Source organism: Stenella coeruleoalba (assembly GCF_951394435.1).
Source record: "Stenella coeruleoalba genome assembly, chromosome: 14".
NCBI lineage: Eukaryota > Metazoa > Chordata > Mammalia > Artiodactyla > Delphinidae > Stenella > Stenella coeruleoalba.
Genome location: NC_137160.1, coordinates 13,850,250 through 13,866,115, shown reverse-complemented (window position 1 = coordinate 13,866,115; position 15,866 = coordinate 13,850,250). Strand labels below are relative to the sequence as shown.

Sequence of the window (15,866 nt, the reverse complement as noted above, 5' to 3'; positions counted from 1 at the left end):
GAAAATTTAAAGTTAAAAATGTGTAATCCTTAAAAGTCTAAAGCAAAATGAAGCAAATGAATGGGCTAGTGCAGAATTGAGCTGGCAGCATAACCACACTGAGAGGGATTATTTCAATGACTCCAAGACACAGAATTTAAATGAACATCCTTTAGTGAAATATAACCTAAGGACAAAAAGAACTATTGAAAAATTAATCTGCTTTCAGTTATCACATTGTTGGTGGTAGTGTTGGCGATTGTTATTGTCTACATATTTTGAGATAAAGCAACTGAATAAATAATATGCTGGTTTCAGTTGGGAACCAGGATTCCAGCAACAGAAAAAGTGATGCAGATGTATTACTGAAAAAGTTAGCAAAACAAACAAACAAACCTAAGTACGTAAATTTGAGTTGGAACTCTCAGTACGGACTCAACAACCAAACTGAAAAGAGAGCATACCTAAGCAAAGAAGAAACAAATGAGAGGGAAAACCAATACTTAAAAGAGAATTAATAAACATGTCAATCAATTATTTATACACATATTCCCTTGCCCTATTCATTGATAAGACCTAGAAACAATGACCAGCTCAGAAGCAATGAGTACCAAAAAGCAATGAGATTATCGTCTCTAAATACAGCCTCCTATTAAAAGGAACAGGGCTTCTGGGAGATATGGTTGATTCCATGTCTGGGACAGGAAATGAACAATATAAGCCTGAAACACTTCTCATCCCAAAAGACAGGTAAACCACTGGTGGTCAGAATGAGTGAGGGGCCAACTCTAAGAAGTTCCCAGTGGCCCAGAATGCGACAACTTCAGCATCAATAAGAATACAATGGATTGAAACCAATTAAATACGTCTAAATCTATGAAACAAACTCACTGGTCACTTTCAGAGGATGCTGATACCAACACATTATTTTTGAAAACAGGTCAATAAAGGGAAAGAATCAAGCATTTAATCTACCTTTCCGATACAATCTATCTCTGGGTTACCAAATAGTTGATGAGGAGAAATTTCTCTTTACAAAAAATTATCACACTAATAAATAAAGAAGGAATGGTAGAATTAGAATACCCCTCTTTTTTTTTTTTTTCTTTTTCACTTTGGAACACTGACATTTTATTTATTTAATTATTTATTTTTAAAATGTTTATTGGGGTATAGGTGATTTACAATGTTGTGTTAGTTTCTGCTGTAGAGCAAAGTGAATCAGTTTATACATCTACATGTATCTACTCTTTTTTAGATTCTTTTTCCATATAGGTCATTACAGAGTACTGAGTAGAGTTCCCTGTGCTATACAGTAGGTCCTTATTAGGTATCTATTTTATATACAGTAGTGTGTATATGTCAATCCTAGTCTCCCAATTTATCCCTCCCCACTTTTCCCCCCGGTAATCATAAGATTGTTTTGTACATCTGTGACTCTAGTTCTGTTTTGTAATTAAGTTTATTCGTACCATTTTTTTTAGATTCCACATATAAGCGATATTACATGATATTTGTCTTTGCCTGACTTACTTCACTCAGTATGACCATCTCTAGGTTCATCTGTGTTGCTGCAAGTGGCATTATTTCATTCTTTTTTTTTTTTTTTTTTTGCGGTACGCGGGCCTCTCACTGTTGTGGCCTCTCCTGTTGCAGAGCAACAGGCTCCGGACGCGCAGGCCCAGCGGCCATGGCTCACGGGCGCAGCCGCTCCGCGGCACGTGGTTTCCCCCCGGACCGGGACACGAACCTGTGTCCTCTGCATTGGCAGGTGGACTCTCAACCACTGCGCCACCAGGGAAGCCCTATTTCATTCTTTTTAATGGCTGAATAATATTCCATTGTATATTTGTCCCACATCTTCTTTATCCATTCCTCTGTCGTTGAACATTTAGGTTGCTTCCATGTCCTGTCTATTGTAAATAGTACTGCAATGAACTTTGAGGTGCATGTATCTTTTCAAATTACGGTTTTCTCTGGGTATACGTCCAGGAATGGGATTGCTAGATCATATGGTAGCTCTATTTTTAGTTTTTTAAGGAACCTCCGTACTGTTCTCCATGGTGGCTGTACCAATTTACATTCTCACCAACAGTGTAGAAGTGTTCCCTTTTCTCCACACCTTCTCCAGCATTTATTGTTTGTAGATTTTTTGATGATGGACGTTCTGATCAGTGTGAGGTGATATCTCATTGTAGTTTTGATTTACATTTCTCTAATACTTAGAGATGTTGAGTATCTTTTCATGTGCCTCTTGGCCATCTGTATGCCTTCTTTGGAGAACTGTCTATTTACATCTTCTGTCCGTTTTTTGATTGGGTTGTTTGTTTGTTTGTTTTTGTTATTGAGCTGCATGAGCTGTTTGTATATTTCAGAGATTAGGATATCCTTCTTTTGTAATTCCTAATTAAATAATTAATTTAGCGATTGCCCTTGAATGGTTTCTGGCATAACAAAAAGAGAGATAAGTGGATATTATGTTCTTTGTGATGGAAGTCATAAAAAAATTAAACTTGAATCCAATCAAGCCTCCCGATTTCATTACCAGTTTATAGCAAATATAGGGGACAGAGAAAGATATAAAGTGACATCATGGGGATGCAATAGACAAATCTTATATAATAAGCATGTCTTTTTATTCTAATGTTTTGACAACTGAGGTGTTACAAACCATGGGAGACTGCCCTCCCAGGGCTAACCAATTACTAGTAATAGCAAAGAATTCACCTTCGAGCACATCTTTCATATACAAAGTAACCAATCCAGACAACTGGTACCTTCCTTTCCATGGAAACCACAATAAAAGCTCTTGCCCACACTTCCCTCCCACTACTGTCCCCTGATGACTTCAATGCTTCCTCATGTGGCCTTGCATGGCCTGGCATGGCCCAGTGTGCCCCTTCCTGTTGGGAACTGTGAGTAACAAACTCTCTTTTCAGTGGCAATTGTCTCCTGATCTGTTGGCCTCACCATACCTGAACAATAATAAACTTACATTTTATTTTTTTTTAATTTTTACTTTTTTTTTTTGGTCACAATGCACGGCTTGCAGGATCTTAGTTCCCCGACCAGGGATTGAACCCAGGCCCACGGCAGTGAAAGTGCTGATCCTAACCACGCCAGGGAATTCCCATAAAACCTACATTTTAAAACACCTTGACTGTGTGAAAACTCTACAAGACAAATGACAAACAAATTGCAAGGGAATTTACCTCAATTAAAAAAATAGAAATAGCAAGGGGATAAAATAAGAGGGAGAGAGAATCTTTGCTTAAAAGAGTCTTAAGAAACAAATCAACTAATTGCAAAGTATGAACCATATTTTACTCTGAATGTGAACCAACTCTTAAAAACATTGTGAGACTAATGGAGAAATTTGAACACTGACTAGGTAGCTGATATTTGCTATTATGAAATTAATGATCATATTTTTAGGTGTCATTATAGAATTGCTATAGTTTTAAAAGGAGGCTTTATCTTTTATGGATTCATACTGAAATATTTATGGATTAAAAGACAGGATGCCTGTGATTTACTTTACAACAATCTAGAATGGGGGGTGTTGGGTAAAAGTAGAAAAAAACCCAAGATTGACTTAAAGTAATAGGTGTTGAATTAGGGTTATGAATACACGGCGGGTTATCATGTACAGTATTCTGTTTAATTGTGAAATCTTTGGAAGTTTTCACAATAAAAAATCAAAACCCTTCGAAGAAAGTTCTTTGAAGAACATGTCAAATGCCCCAATTTTTAAAAAAAAGATAAGTGGATTAAGAATGACTAAATAACTTGCCCTATTGCTAATACATGATGGAGCCAGAATCCAAACCCAGGTATGTCCGGCCACCCAAACTCCTTGCGCTCCAAAGTCAAAAGACAAGCTACCGCTAGAGGCTGTTCCTCTGGCTCATCCATAAAGGAAAGGGTTGGGTTCCTGCTTAGTCCCCAAGGCAGCAGCCAGCAGCAGGGGGACTGCACCTGTGGCAACAGTAGCCTCAGCACTGGGGCCTCCTGCTGGGATGCTATTTCTTGCTTTCTCTGGGTTGTACCCCACCCCTCACTCCCAACTCTCCTCTGGCTTTATTTTTTAATTCCTCTTTCAACAGCCCACAGTGCCCTGCAGAGAGCACACCAGAATGTGCATATACACTGTCACCTTGGGCATGTACAGATCTACTCTCAGGATATTTTCGAAGCTTTCTCTTTTCCAGTAATTTTTCATGAAATACAGCCTTTCACTTTCAGCTTATGAACCACATGAAACAACCTCACCATTTTTGCCTGCATTTTGGACTCCAGTTGCCAGGTCTTGGCTTGACCCCTTTCCTTATACATCAGACTCCCCTTCTAAATTACTTTTGACTGCTTGCAAAAATCAAATCTAATATTAATAATTGTCAAAATAAAAAGTCGCCATGTCTCCCACTTATTCAGGGCTAGAAATTGCACTAAGGGCTTTAGGAATAGTATCCTTTTTAATCCTCAGTATAGTCCTTCAAAGGATAAAGATTTGCCAGCACTGAGGATGTTCAAAGAGAGAGCTCAGGGAAAGGGATTAGGGTAGTCCCAAGGTTTGAATTAACCTTGACCTCGACAAAGGATTTAGTAGTCTGGACACTAATATAAGTCTTTAGATACCATTATGTCCTGTCATCTGTGACTCTTGAGATCATCCTCAAAGAAAAAGACCCTCTGAATATCAGTAACCTGCTCTCTCCAATCTCCTGCCTACAACAACTATCAAAAGTACCCTATAATTCTTTTCTTTTTCTGAATCCAACATTCTTTCCTGGGGATTGCATAGAATTTGTTTTAGCATCTCACAATATATAAAACTATTTTGGAAAGCCAATATATTCAAAGCTCACAACTCTTCCTGAATTTGCCCTTTGGGTTTCTGCATGGAACAGAATTGCAAGGACATAAAAATGCAACTAGGAAAACTTTTTATTCTTCTCTTCCAATTCTTCTTCCCCTTTCCCCATGCTAGGTCCACTTCATGGTTTGCCACTATTTTTCTTCACTCAAACATCAAATTTCCACCTGAACGTTATCAACTATAAACAACTCAAACCGCCACCGGGCAGAGGAGTGCTGCTTTCTCCTATGAGAATTTCACCATATACAGATTGAATTTAGAAAGTGATCAACGTCTTGAAAAGGTTAGGGGGTTCTCGGATTCAACTTCCTCATTATAAGCTTTAAACTGTTTCCTAGTTCTGGTGCATTAAATCCTGGGCCTGGAAAAAGAAATTGCCTCTGATGTAAGTGTTAGTAAGAAATGTAGGTTTGGGCCGCACATCACTGTTTAAATAAGAGTCAGTAGGGCTTCCCTGGTGGCGCAGTGGTTGGGAGTCCGCCTGCCGATGCAGGGGACACGGCTTCGTGCCCCGGTCCGGGAAGATCCCACGTGCTGCGGAGCGGCTGAGCCCGTGAGCCATGGCCGCTGAGCCTGCGCGTCCGGAGCCTGTGCTCCGCAATGGGAGAGGCCACAACAGTGAGAGGCCCACATACCGCAAAAAATTTAAAAAAAAAAGTCAGTAATTTTCCCCCTCCTCTCAGCCAATAGGACAGAAACCATGATCTTAAATGAGTTTAATCCTTCCAGCAAGACAATTGTCATTCCTCGTCAGACATCAGATATGACAACACCAGATGTCACACTCATAAGACCTCATCACCTATCACTTACGTTCCCACTTCAAAATTAAACACATGAGAAAATCTTTGAAAGTATTTGAAAAGTAATATATTTTCCTTATTTGATGTATAAGTGCTATTATAAATAATTCACTTAATAAATCTATTGTATCTTTATAAATTTGATCCCTATTCCTCTGAGAGGTTTATTTCTCTTAACTGTAAATACCACAGTTCCTCCATTCATCCTTTAAAAACCATCTACTCCCCAGTTCTTTGGTCTACAGACTTTAAGCACAAATGTATCATTTAGCCTCAATCACTTAGTAGCAAGTTGCTTCTGCACACATTTATTACTTCTATTCATAATTAGTCATGATTAACTAGATTGGAAACTCTTCAAGGACACAAATTGTTTTGTCTATTATTTTATCCTCTAGTGTAGGGCCTGACTCTGAATAAATGACTAGTTAACACACAGCAATTAATTATTGGGGCCACTGTCAAATGTATAGAGATGATGGTTTAATAATAATCACCTGCAATAATGACAACACTCTAAGTCCTTGTCTCTACTGGCTAACTTCTTCCAGAAAATGCTTATGAATTTTGCATAAGATTGCTGTCATCTTGACATTACTGTTGCATGAAATTTATAATCTTGCAAACCATTTGTCACTGAAACAATGTGGAAATAAAAGTAATTTCAGTAATACATTGAAAATGTTCTGCTGTTGAAATGTTTGTACAAACATTGTATAAAATGAGGAGAGACGTGTTTTAGAAATATCCTAGGCTGGCGACAAGATTGGACATCGAAAGCAGTGCCGTCAGGCCCTGGGCAAGGATGTACCTAACTTGTAATGAACCAGTTTTCTTGGGCCCCAGTTGAAGACTAAATGGGGCTCAAAGAGGACAAAGAGACCTCCTCAACCAGACCTCTTGCTATGTAATAATCTGTTAGAACAAATGAGATATATTAATTTTTAGGACATAGAAATTCAGGAGGGTGGAGTGAGGTGTGGCACTGCTACAAGTACCTAATCACAACAGAAACATGACTTATTTATTCATTCATTCAACAAACATTAGCTACCACATGGCCAGGCACACATCACACTCTTAACATCTCATGTAGTGGCAAAGATGCATAAGCATCACAGCACCATGGAACATGCTCCATGACAAGTGCCAGGGGAAGCACCTCCTTCCTGAGCCCAGGCCAAACTCTCTAAATCAAGTTTAGAAACTTCAAAAATGCTTTAGCATGAAGCATTTATTTCCCCAAAATTCAGGAACATATTCCCTGCACCCTCACAAAAATTGGAGATAAAAATCCAGTAATACAACGTTGCCTGAAGTGTATTCCAAGAACCACTAGTTTTGCAGGATGATAATGGCTGTTACCCAAAGCGGGAAAAGAAGAAAAGGGAGGGGAATTCCTGATCACTGAAGTCTAGAAACTGCTGATTGAATTAATGTAGAACTTTTTTTTTAGATTCCTAAAATGTTAGTGTGCATTATGAATCACTAGGAGAGGATACAGTACGCAATATTTCCCAGAGTTAGCTACATGCAGATTTCTTTTTTCAAGGGACATTTTTCTCATTGTACACATCCTAAGAAACTGTTCTCGAGCTTTCCTGAGGCCCATTCTCTCCATATCCTCTTCCAGGAGGGAGACGTCAGGCTGAATACCAGCACGGTACAGAGTGGGTAATCAATATATGTTGATCTCAGTGGTCAAATATCAAGGTCCTACAGGAGGGTATAAATCCATTTCAAAGATCAAGAAATGATGGATGGTGGATTTTTTAATATTTTCTTCCTAGTTCAAATATGTGTAGACAAACTATTGATATTTTTCCCAGTTTCTAGGACTAGACTCTGTGTACTGCCCTTAGGGGCACCTACTTTAAATTTACAAATTGGAATACAAGCTTGGTTTCCTGTTTCTCCAGCAGAATTTGGAAAATATGTTGATGCAGCTTAAAAAGCATACATCATAACTCAGAAGCTTGGGTAGACTAGCTTTAGGTAGATGAAAGCAGCCTCTGCAAAACTTGGGGCTGTAGATGTGGGTTCTTAGCCGTAGCTGCTTATTGAAATCGCCTGGGGAGCTTAAAAAAACACACACCAGGATCCAGACCTGTCCCAGATGAACTAAATCAGATTCTCTGGAGGTGAGGTCTGAGAACTGTTATTTTTAAAACTCCCTGGTATTTCTAACGTACAGCCAGGAATGAGAAGCACTGCCCAAAAGGTCTACCTGTACGTCACAACAGCCGGCTGCCACACTGCCTCATTTTCAGGACTTGCTAGTTTGGGGGAACTTGCAGTGTTATATTAATTTGCTCGAGCTGCCATAACAAAGTGCAACAGGCTGGGGGATTCAAACAACAGAAATGTATTTTCTCACAGTTGTGGAGGCTGGAGGTCCGAGATCAAGGCGCTGGCAGGGTTGGTTTCTCCTGTGGCCTCTCTCTCCTTGGCTTGCAGATGGCCGCCTTCTCACTGTGTCCTGACGCGGTCCTTCCTCTGTGTGTGCCTCCCTGGCATCTCTGTGTTTCCAAATTTCCACCAGATTGGATTAGGGCCCAACCTAACCCCTCATTTTAAATGAATCACCTCTTTAAAGGTCCTATCTCTAAACACAGTCACATTCTAAGCTGCCAGGGGTTAGAGTTTCAACTTATGAATTTGTGGGGAGACACATGTCACCCCATAACAGGTGTGATAGGAGACCCCAAAGTCTCCAGGAAACACTGTATACTGTCATGTCCACAAAACTGCCACTTTTTCCTGCTCCCGTTGCAGTTAAGCACATGACGGAACATAGAGAAAAAGAAAATCTTTGCCCTTTGAAATAAACCAAGAATAACAAAGTCACTCTGCCTAGTTATGGCCCCCAAGATAATAAAAATTTGAACACATCCCACAGACCTTAAAAAAAGGAGGAGGGATGCTTTATCTTTGACTTTTATAATAGTGGTGTTTACAGATATAACATAAACTTTGTGACTGTGATGATCATGTAAAAAATTATTCTTTTCTCCCATGAACAGACAAGTAACAACTAATATAAATAAATATTATAAATACAAATATCATATTAACATAAACCAATCATCTAATTTGATCATTTTGTTAAGCTTTGTGGTATTTTCCCACTAAACACCTGTTGTGGGTTATTTTTGTTTTTTGTTTTTAAATATTTATTTTATTTATTTATTTGGTTGCGCTGGGTCTCAGCGGCAGTATGCAGGCTCCTTAGTTGCGGCATGCGGTATCTCTTTCCCTGACTAGGGATTGAACCCGTGCCCCCAGCATCGGGAGCGCAGAGTCTCAACCACTGCACCACCAGTGAAGTCCCCACCTGTTGTGGTTTTTACTGGGCACATCAGTCCTTTTGAAGTCTGACATCTAGCACTTTGAGAGTGAAGAAAAAATGTTTTTATTTTCCATGTGCTGTTGTGCCTAATTCTTTTTTGCAGTTCTGGAGGCTCCATGGAGGAGATTTACGTGAGGAAGGGCCTTCACCTGCCGGAGCTGACTGAACGGCTTCACCTCAGAACACACTTATCTCACGTGCAGTGTGAACAGATACGTGCCTTGTTTCATTTACAGAATAAATCTCCTGCAGCAAGAGAGCTATACTATCACTGCTTTTTTTTTCTTCTTCTTCTTCTTCCTAACTCTGTGCTTTTCTGGCTGTTTCTATTTGTGTTTCTGGATCAAGTCTGGTTCCAGGTGTGGTTTGAGCTCGGGCAATAATTTATTCCCTGTTAATGACTGAAAAGTTGAGAATCTAGGTTTCTGGCGATTTCTGTCGGGCGGTAAATAACAGAGACTCTGGTTTATGTGTCATCTTTGTTTATTTGTTTGACGTGGGGATTCTGATATCTTTGTTGAAATGTTAATACAAACATTCTATAACATGAGGAGAGACGTGTTTTAGAAACATCCTAGGCTGGCGACGTGATTGGATGTCGAAAGCAGTGCCATCAGGCCCTGGAAGAGGATGTCCCTAACTTGCAATGTGCCACTTTCCTTGGGCCCCAATTGAAGACTAACTGAGGCCCAAAGAGAACCCAAACCTATTCACCTCTGCCTCCCAGATTCTCTGGGTGAACTGGGTTTATGGCTAGTCATCAGCCAGAATTACCTCCCCATCAATGAGATCACATCACTCAAGAAAATTTTCTGTACCTTCTGGAAAGGCAAACAACCTTTGAGATCTACAGTGGCTGGACCCATGAGTGAGCTTTTGTGTTCTGTTTATTTTTTATCTCTAGCTGAGGTTGTAAAACTGAAGCTGCTAGCTCTTTTTGTGTGTGAAAAATACCTTTTTTTTCTTTTTCTTTCCTTATAAAACGAAGGTAATGAAATATTTTGTTTATCACCTTCTGTATTTGTGGTCACTCCCTTCTTCTCTTCTCCTACTTTTCATTTCCTTTTTCTGCCCTCCCCCCCAAATTTTTAGAGATTAATTGGTTATAAATATCTTTCATCTATTGAAATGATTGTGCACTTGATGGATAACTAGTCAGACAAAGGAGGGAAAAATTAACACATAACATTACAAAGTTACTTGTACTTATGGGAGTACTTTTCTTCACTGGCATACAGAAGCACTCATATAAATTCAAAATAATAACTTTGAAGGTTAAAATAAATTGAAAAGGAGGAAAATCTGGAATAAATACATTCCAGAAGGGAGGAAAATCAAATTTTAATGTTTTCAAAGTGATGGCTCTTTAAGAAAAAACTTCAGAAGCTTGCTGCATATATACCTCAGAGGAATAAAAAAGTTTAACTCTCAGATAAATTAATAGCCTTGATTATAGGTTAATAAGACAAAAAGTAAAAGAATGATAAGGTACTTCAAACACAATTTAAAGAATTTTCAATATTAGGTTTATAACTACAGATATTCATAAAGTATAAAGCTTTTGAAAAGCTTAAGATTCTTGTTCAAGGTGAAAATTCTAATTCAAAGCAATTAATTATATTTCTTTTTGATTTTAACACAATACAGAAAATAATATTCTAGTTTATACAAAACTTGGGTTTATTTTATCATGGGAAGCCTAATTAATCTGAATGCTTTAAAGTTTCATGAGTCAAGGAAGTTTTTATTATTATAAAAAAGTAAAACTATTTGTCCAACTAAAGTATAATAATTAATGTCCTTTAAAAGGGTTTACTCTTGTTAAGTGTTTATAATTCTATATATCATATATATATGAAATCATATAAATATATGAAATCCCTCATGTTTAAATTGAAGCAAAATTCATCTAACATAAAATTAACCATTTTGCAGTGTCTAAGTCAGTGGCATTTAGTACACTGACAATGTTGTACAACCATAGCCTCTACCTAGTTCCAAAACCAGAGGGGGTTTTCATCACCCCAAAAGAAGACCTCAAACCACTAAGTAGTTACTCCCTATTCCTCCCTGTCCCCAGCCCTTGGCAACTACCAAGCTGCTTTCTGTACCTATGGATTTACTTGTTCCAGCTATTTCAAACAAATGGAATCATACAGTATGTGACCTTTTGTGTCTGACTTCTTTCACTTAGCATAATGTTTTCGTGGTTCATCCACGCTGGAGCATACATCAGTACTTCATTCGTTTTAACAGCTGAATAATACTTCATTGTGTTTATATACACCACATTTTGTTTATCCATTCATTCATGATGGATATTTGGGTTGTTTCCACCTTTTGACTATTGTGAATAGTGCTGCTATAAACATTCATGTACAAGTGTTTATTTGATACCTGTTTTCAGTTCTTTTGAGTATATACCCAGAAACAGAATTGCTGGGTCCTATGGTAATTCTATGTTTAACTTTTTATCAGGAACAATCAAATTGTTTTCCACATGGTTACATCATTTTACATTCCTACCAATTAACTTTAAGACTTTGAACTAATAGTAAATCAAGCTATTAGTACATATCTCATACACCTGAAAACTCTAGTTTTACTATACTCTTGCTATAAGTTAGCTGGTTACAATGGACGTAAAAATTTACTATTTTCAGAATTTCTTAAAGATGTATTTGACTGTAGAGAGGTGCATGTGTAAGATGATGGATGTATTTTGTTTTGCTTTAATTAAAATTTTCTGGTTGTGCCAAAATATGAAGAAGGAAATAGAAGACAATTTCAGGATACACCATGAATATAGAACAGAGGAAAAAGTAAGATCAAGAGCCTGGGCTTATGATAACTGCATGTAGTGAATTTGAAATGAGCAAAGAAATATATTTAAAATGTTTGCAAATTTGACTCAGTGATAATCGATCTATTCATAAGGTGGAAAGAGGCTTGTGTATCATTTACTGCAAACTGCTACATAAACGGTAATCAAAAAAAGTAAAATAGAATTTGGGTCTCCTTCTGTTAAAATGGTAAATTGATCCTTGTCTACATAGAAAGCTACTAACAAAAACACAGACAAAAGAGAAGAGTTAAAAGATGTTCTGTGCCCAGACATCAGTGGTTCTCTTCTTACTAAAATGCTGTGTAACTTGTTTTTGTCTCTTTTGTATCAATATTAACAAAATGTCTTTAGTTTTGAAATAGAATTCCTAATAATCATTTTTATGTGTTGCCGTGTTTCCTTTAAATATTACCTGAAACTGTTTCTTGTCTTCACTCATCGTGACTGAGGCTCTTACCATGGCTCCTCTGATAACTCTTTTTGGTACTGCCTTTCCCAAATTCAGGACCCAAAATCAGAACTCCAAAGCTGTAAAGATATCTATTATACCTACGTCACCTTTGGAGTTTCCCAGATGTCCACTGGGTATCACAAAAATTTGATCTCTCAGCTTTTAAAATAAGAGATCATAGAAATAATCTGATTTTACTGTACTCAACACTATTATGTCCACCATATGAAAAATCAGCAAGACAAAAAGCTAAACTTCTCTGTTTAGCTTTACATATAAATAAAATTTTAATGACATAAATGTTCTGGCAATTATGAAATTTTACATCAGAAACATACTTACGTTCATGCACAAAGATGGGCACTATGATTTTCAAAAAATAGATTAATTTTTCAAAAGACCTCTGATTTTCTAAATAAATACTCTTGTCAATTGATGATAATCAGAATACACTTAGTGAGATAAATTAAATACTCTGGAGATTTGACAATGCCCTCACTGTTTATAATGTGTTCTTACCCTCATGATAAGTATTAACTAAATCCTTATAAACCGATTGCTTATTGTACCTCAATAGAGGATTCTACTTTTCTGCATCCTGATATTGTTGCTTATTATAATGAATTAAACAGAACTTTTGAGTCTTATTATCCACAAGCATTTTCTGCTTTTCCCTTACACTCGCCTAAAAGTCTCTGCTACAAGAACAGATCAGAAATTGAATCTTCTGAAAAAAATACTATATCAAAAGAGCTTCAGCAAAGGACTGAGCCAGATACTCAGGACAGTTGAAACTACAAGGACTAGACTCACAGCTCCATTAAAAGACATATCTTCACCACACTCTGTGAGACTGTCAAGAGTCTGTTATCAGGACACCCAGAACTTTCCCCTCCAAAAGCAAATGACTTCATGGAGATAAACTGTTTACTTTGAGATCAACAAAACACAAATTAACTCCTTAGAACTTAATGAATGGGATGAACTGACTTAACTGTGGCCAGTGTTCTATTTTAAATGCTCTTGTGGGGGAAACTCTTTTCTTCTTAATCCAGCCCTGACCCTCAGTTTGACAGGTTACACTTGTTCAAACTAGTTATGAAACCCTCTTTAAATGAAATCTTGTTCCAACTGGACCCTGAGGATTGGGAGTGAGGGGAATCTTATGAAAGGTCTTAATATAGGTAACAAATTAATAAATCATGAGGGAAAACAAGAATGATTCTTTTTTTAAAAAAGATAAAACAATGGCAACAATGGTTAAATATTTTTCAAAGTACCTTTACTAAGTTTCTTTACTCCCTGTATCAGTGGTTATTATTTGCCCAGGTTCACTAAGAATGTGTTCTTTTTCCAACCAGGGTACAATTGGATAAATCAAATCCAGTCTATATTATGATCTAAGATGATACTGTATGTAAATAACCATGTGTGATATCTTGTGCATTCTCTTACCTGTTTCACAGAGGGAAAAAACTGGACCACGAAACTGCTTATGATAACCATTTTCCTTAGCCCAGGTTTGTTTTGGGTATTATCTACTTGCGTCAATCACGCCAATCTGAGCTCTCAATATTCTAAATATATTTATCTGAGAATAAATAAATAAATATCTTCTGGGGAAAAGAAAATTCTATACTATGATCATGTCAGAATTCTCATCTAATTAAGTAGCATAAACCCAAGAACTACGCCTTCAATACAGAACAAGGCTGCCACTGTCCTCCCACGAACCTGGTCTGCAAGCTGTCCTGTGAAACACTGACAAACAAGGGGATGTCAGGGAAAGAGGAGACCTTGACACACAGTGATGGCTAATTTTATATGTCAGTGTGTCTGAGTCACAGGATGCCCAGATGTTGGTAAACATCATTTCTGGGTGTGTCTGTTTCCAGATGAGATTAGATTGAGTAAAACAGATCTCTCTCCCCAGTGTGGGTGGGCCTCATCCAGTCCGTCGAGGGCCTGAATGAAGCAAAACCATGGAGAAAGGGAAACTTCTCCCTCTCTGCCTGACTGTTTGAGTTGGGATCAGTCTTCTCCTGCCCTCAGACTGGGGGTTACACCATCAGTGCTCCTGGTTCGCAGACCTTCAGACTCAGACACCATCAGCTTTCCTGGGTCCTCAGACTGCAGACAGCAGACTGTGGGGCTTCCCAGCCTCCATAATGACATGAGCTGATTCCTCATAATAAATCTGTGTGCATCATCTATCAATCATCTTACCTATCTATCAATCATCTTATCTATCATCAATCTATTTATCATTTGTATGTCTATCTATCAATCTCCTATTGGTTCTGTTTCTCTGGAGAGCCCTGGCTTATCCTTACATCCAAAACTTAAAGATACTGCAGATAAAGCCCAGTAGAAATGAATTTGAGGCTTCTTGGGTCCTGATCTCAGTGGACAAACTGACAAGGAAATTAAAATACTTCTGAGACATAAAATTTATACCCCTAGGGGCTTTACAAGGCCTCCAGATAGAAGTAACTCTTAAGCCTTAATATCATGTTGCTCTTGTTCTTTTGCATGTACAACAAGAGGGTCTTTGTGTATTAAACATTAGTTACGCCTATGAAAATAAGACATCCCTAGGAATTACCTGGCGGTCCAGCGGTTAGGACTCCGTGCTCTCACTGCCGTGGCCCAGGTTCAATCCCTCGTTGGGAAACTAAGATCCTACAAGCCGCAAGGCACAGCCAAAAAAAAGAAAACAAAACTCATCCACTAAAATAAAACATCATATTAATGACAGGGAAACAGAAAATCACTGAGCATCTTATGCGGTCTAATCCATACCTTAGGGGCAGGAAGTTGAACAAAGCATGGACTCCTGAAGCAAAACTGATAGTTTGCTCTGCTTCCATTATGATTAAGGATACAACATACCACAATCAGGAAACAAGAAGAAAAGAGGATTTGCACCTTGACACAAACCAGAAATGATAGGGGCACTCCTACAAACCTGAACTCCCCAAGCAAAATATAGCTTAGTGCCTGACTTTCATAATACCAATGTATTGATCAGTGGATATGATGATCGTGTGAGAAAGTTACTGCTTTCCACCATGAACACAAGAATATGTTTGACCAATTTATAACCTGTGGTTTTCCCCCTTTATTGGGGTCTTTATTTGGAGGGTCAGTCTTTTTGATGTCTGATTCCCTTTACCTTTTTGCAAGTTAACTTTTTCTCATTTCTTCTTTCTAAATGTTTTTGTTTGTTGGTTTATCCAAACTTGAGGAAAATCCCCACATTTTCATAATCAGGTGCCCCCATAGATGACGGTTTCTCTCTCATTTGGGGCATTTTTTTCATGAGGCCTCGAAATGTTGATCAGAAGAAAGGGCTGCTTTGACCCCTACCTCCTTCTCACCTCCCAGAGACACTGAAGCCACAGGCTTGAGTGGTCACTCCAAAGGCAGCACACAGCTCACCTCAGCTGAGGGTTAATTAGCTCTTTGGTCTGCAGGGGAAGGACTACACAAAAGGAGATCTGTTTATTTTACTGTTACCAAATGTCAGGGGACCCTTAGTGCAACTTGCTAAGGGACCC

At 38.2% G+C, this 15,866-nt stretch overlaps 1 long non-coding RNA gene across 1 annotated transcript in view; it reads right to left on the bottom strand.

The window, feature by feature from the left end:
* The window catches only part of LOC307196928, a 37,217-nt gene extending 21,956 nt beyond the window's left edge, over positions 1 to 15,261 (bottom strand). Inside the window, exon 1 of the long non-coding RNA XR_013831290.1 lies at positions 14,912 to 15,261. This is a non-coding gene — a long non-coding RNA (uncharacterized lncRNA). The remainder of the gene's footprint in view (positions 1 to 14,911) is intronic.
* Between the last annotated feature and the right edge of the window lie 605 nt (positions 15,262 to 15,866).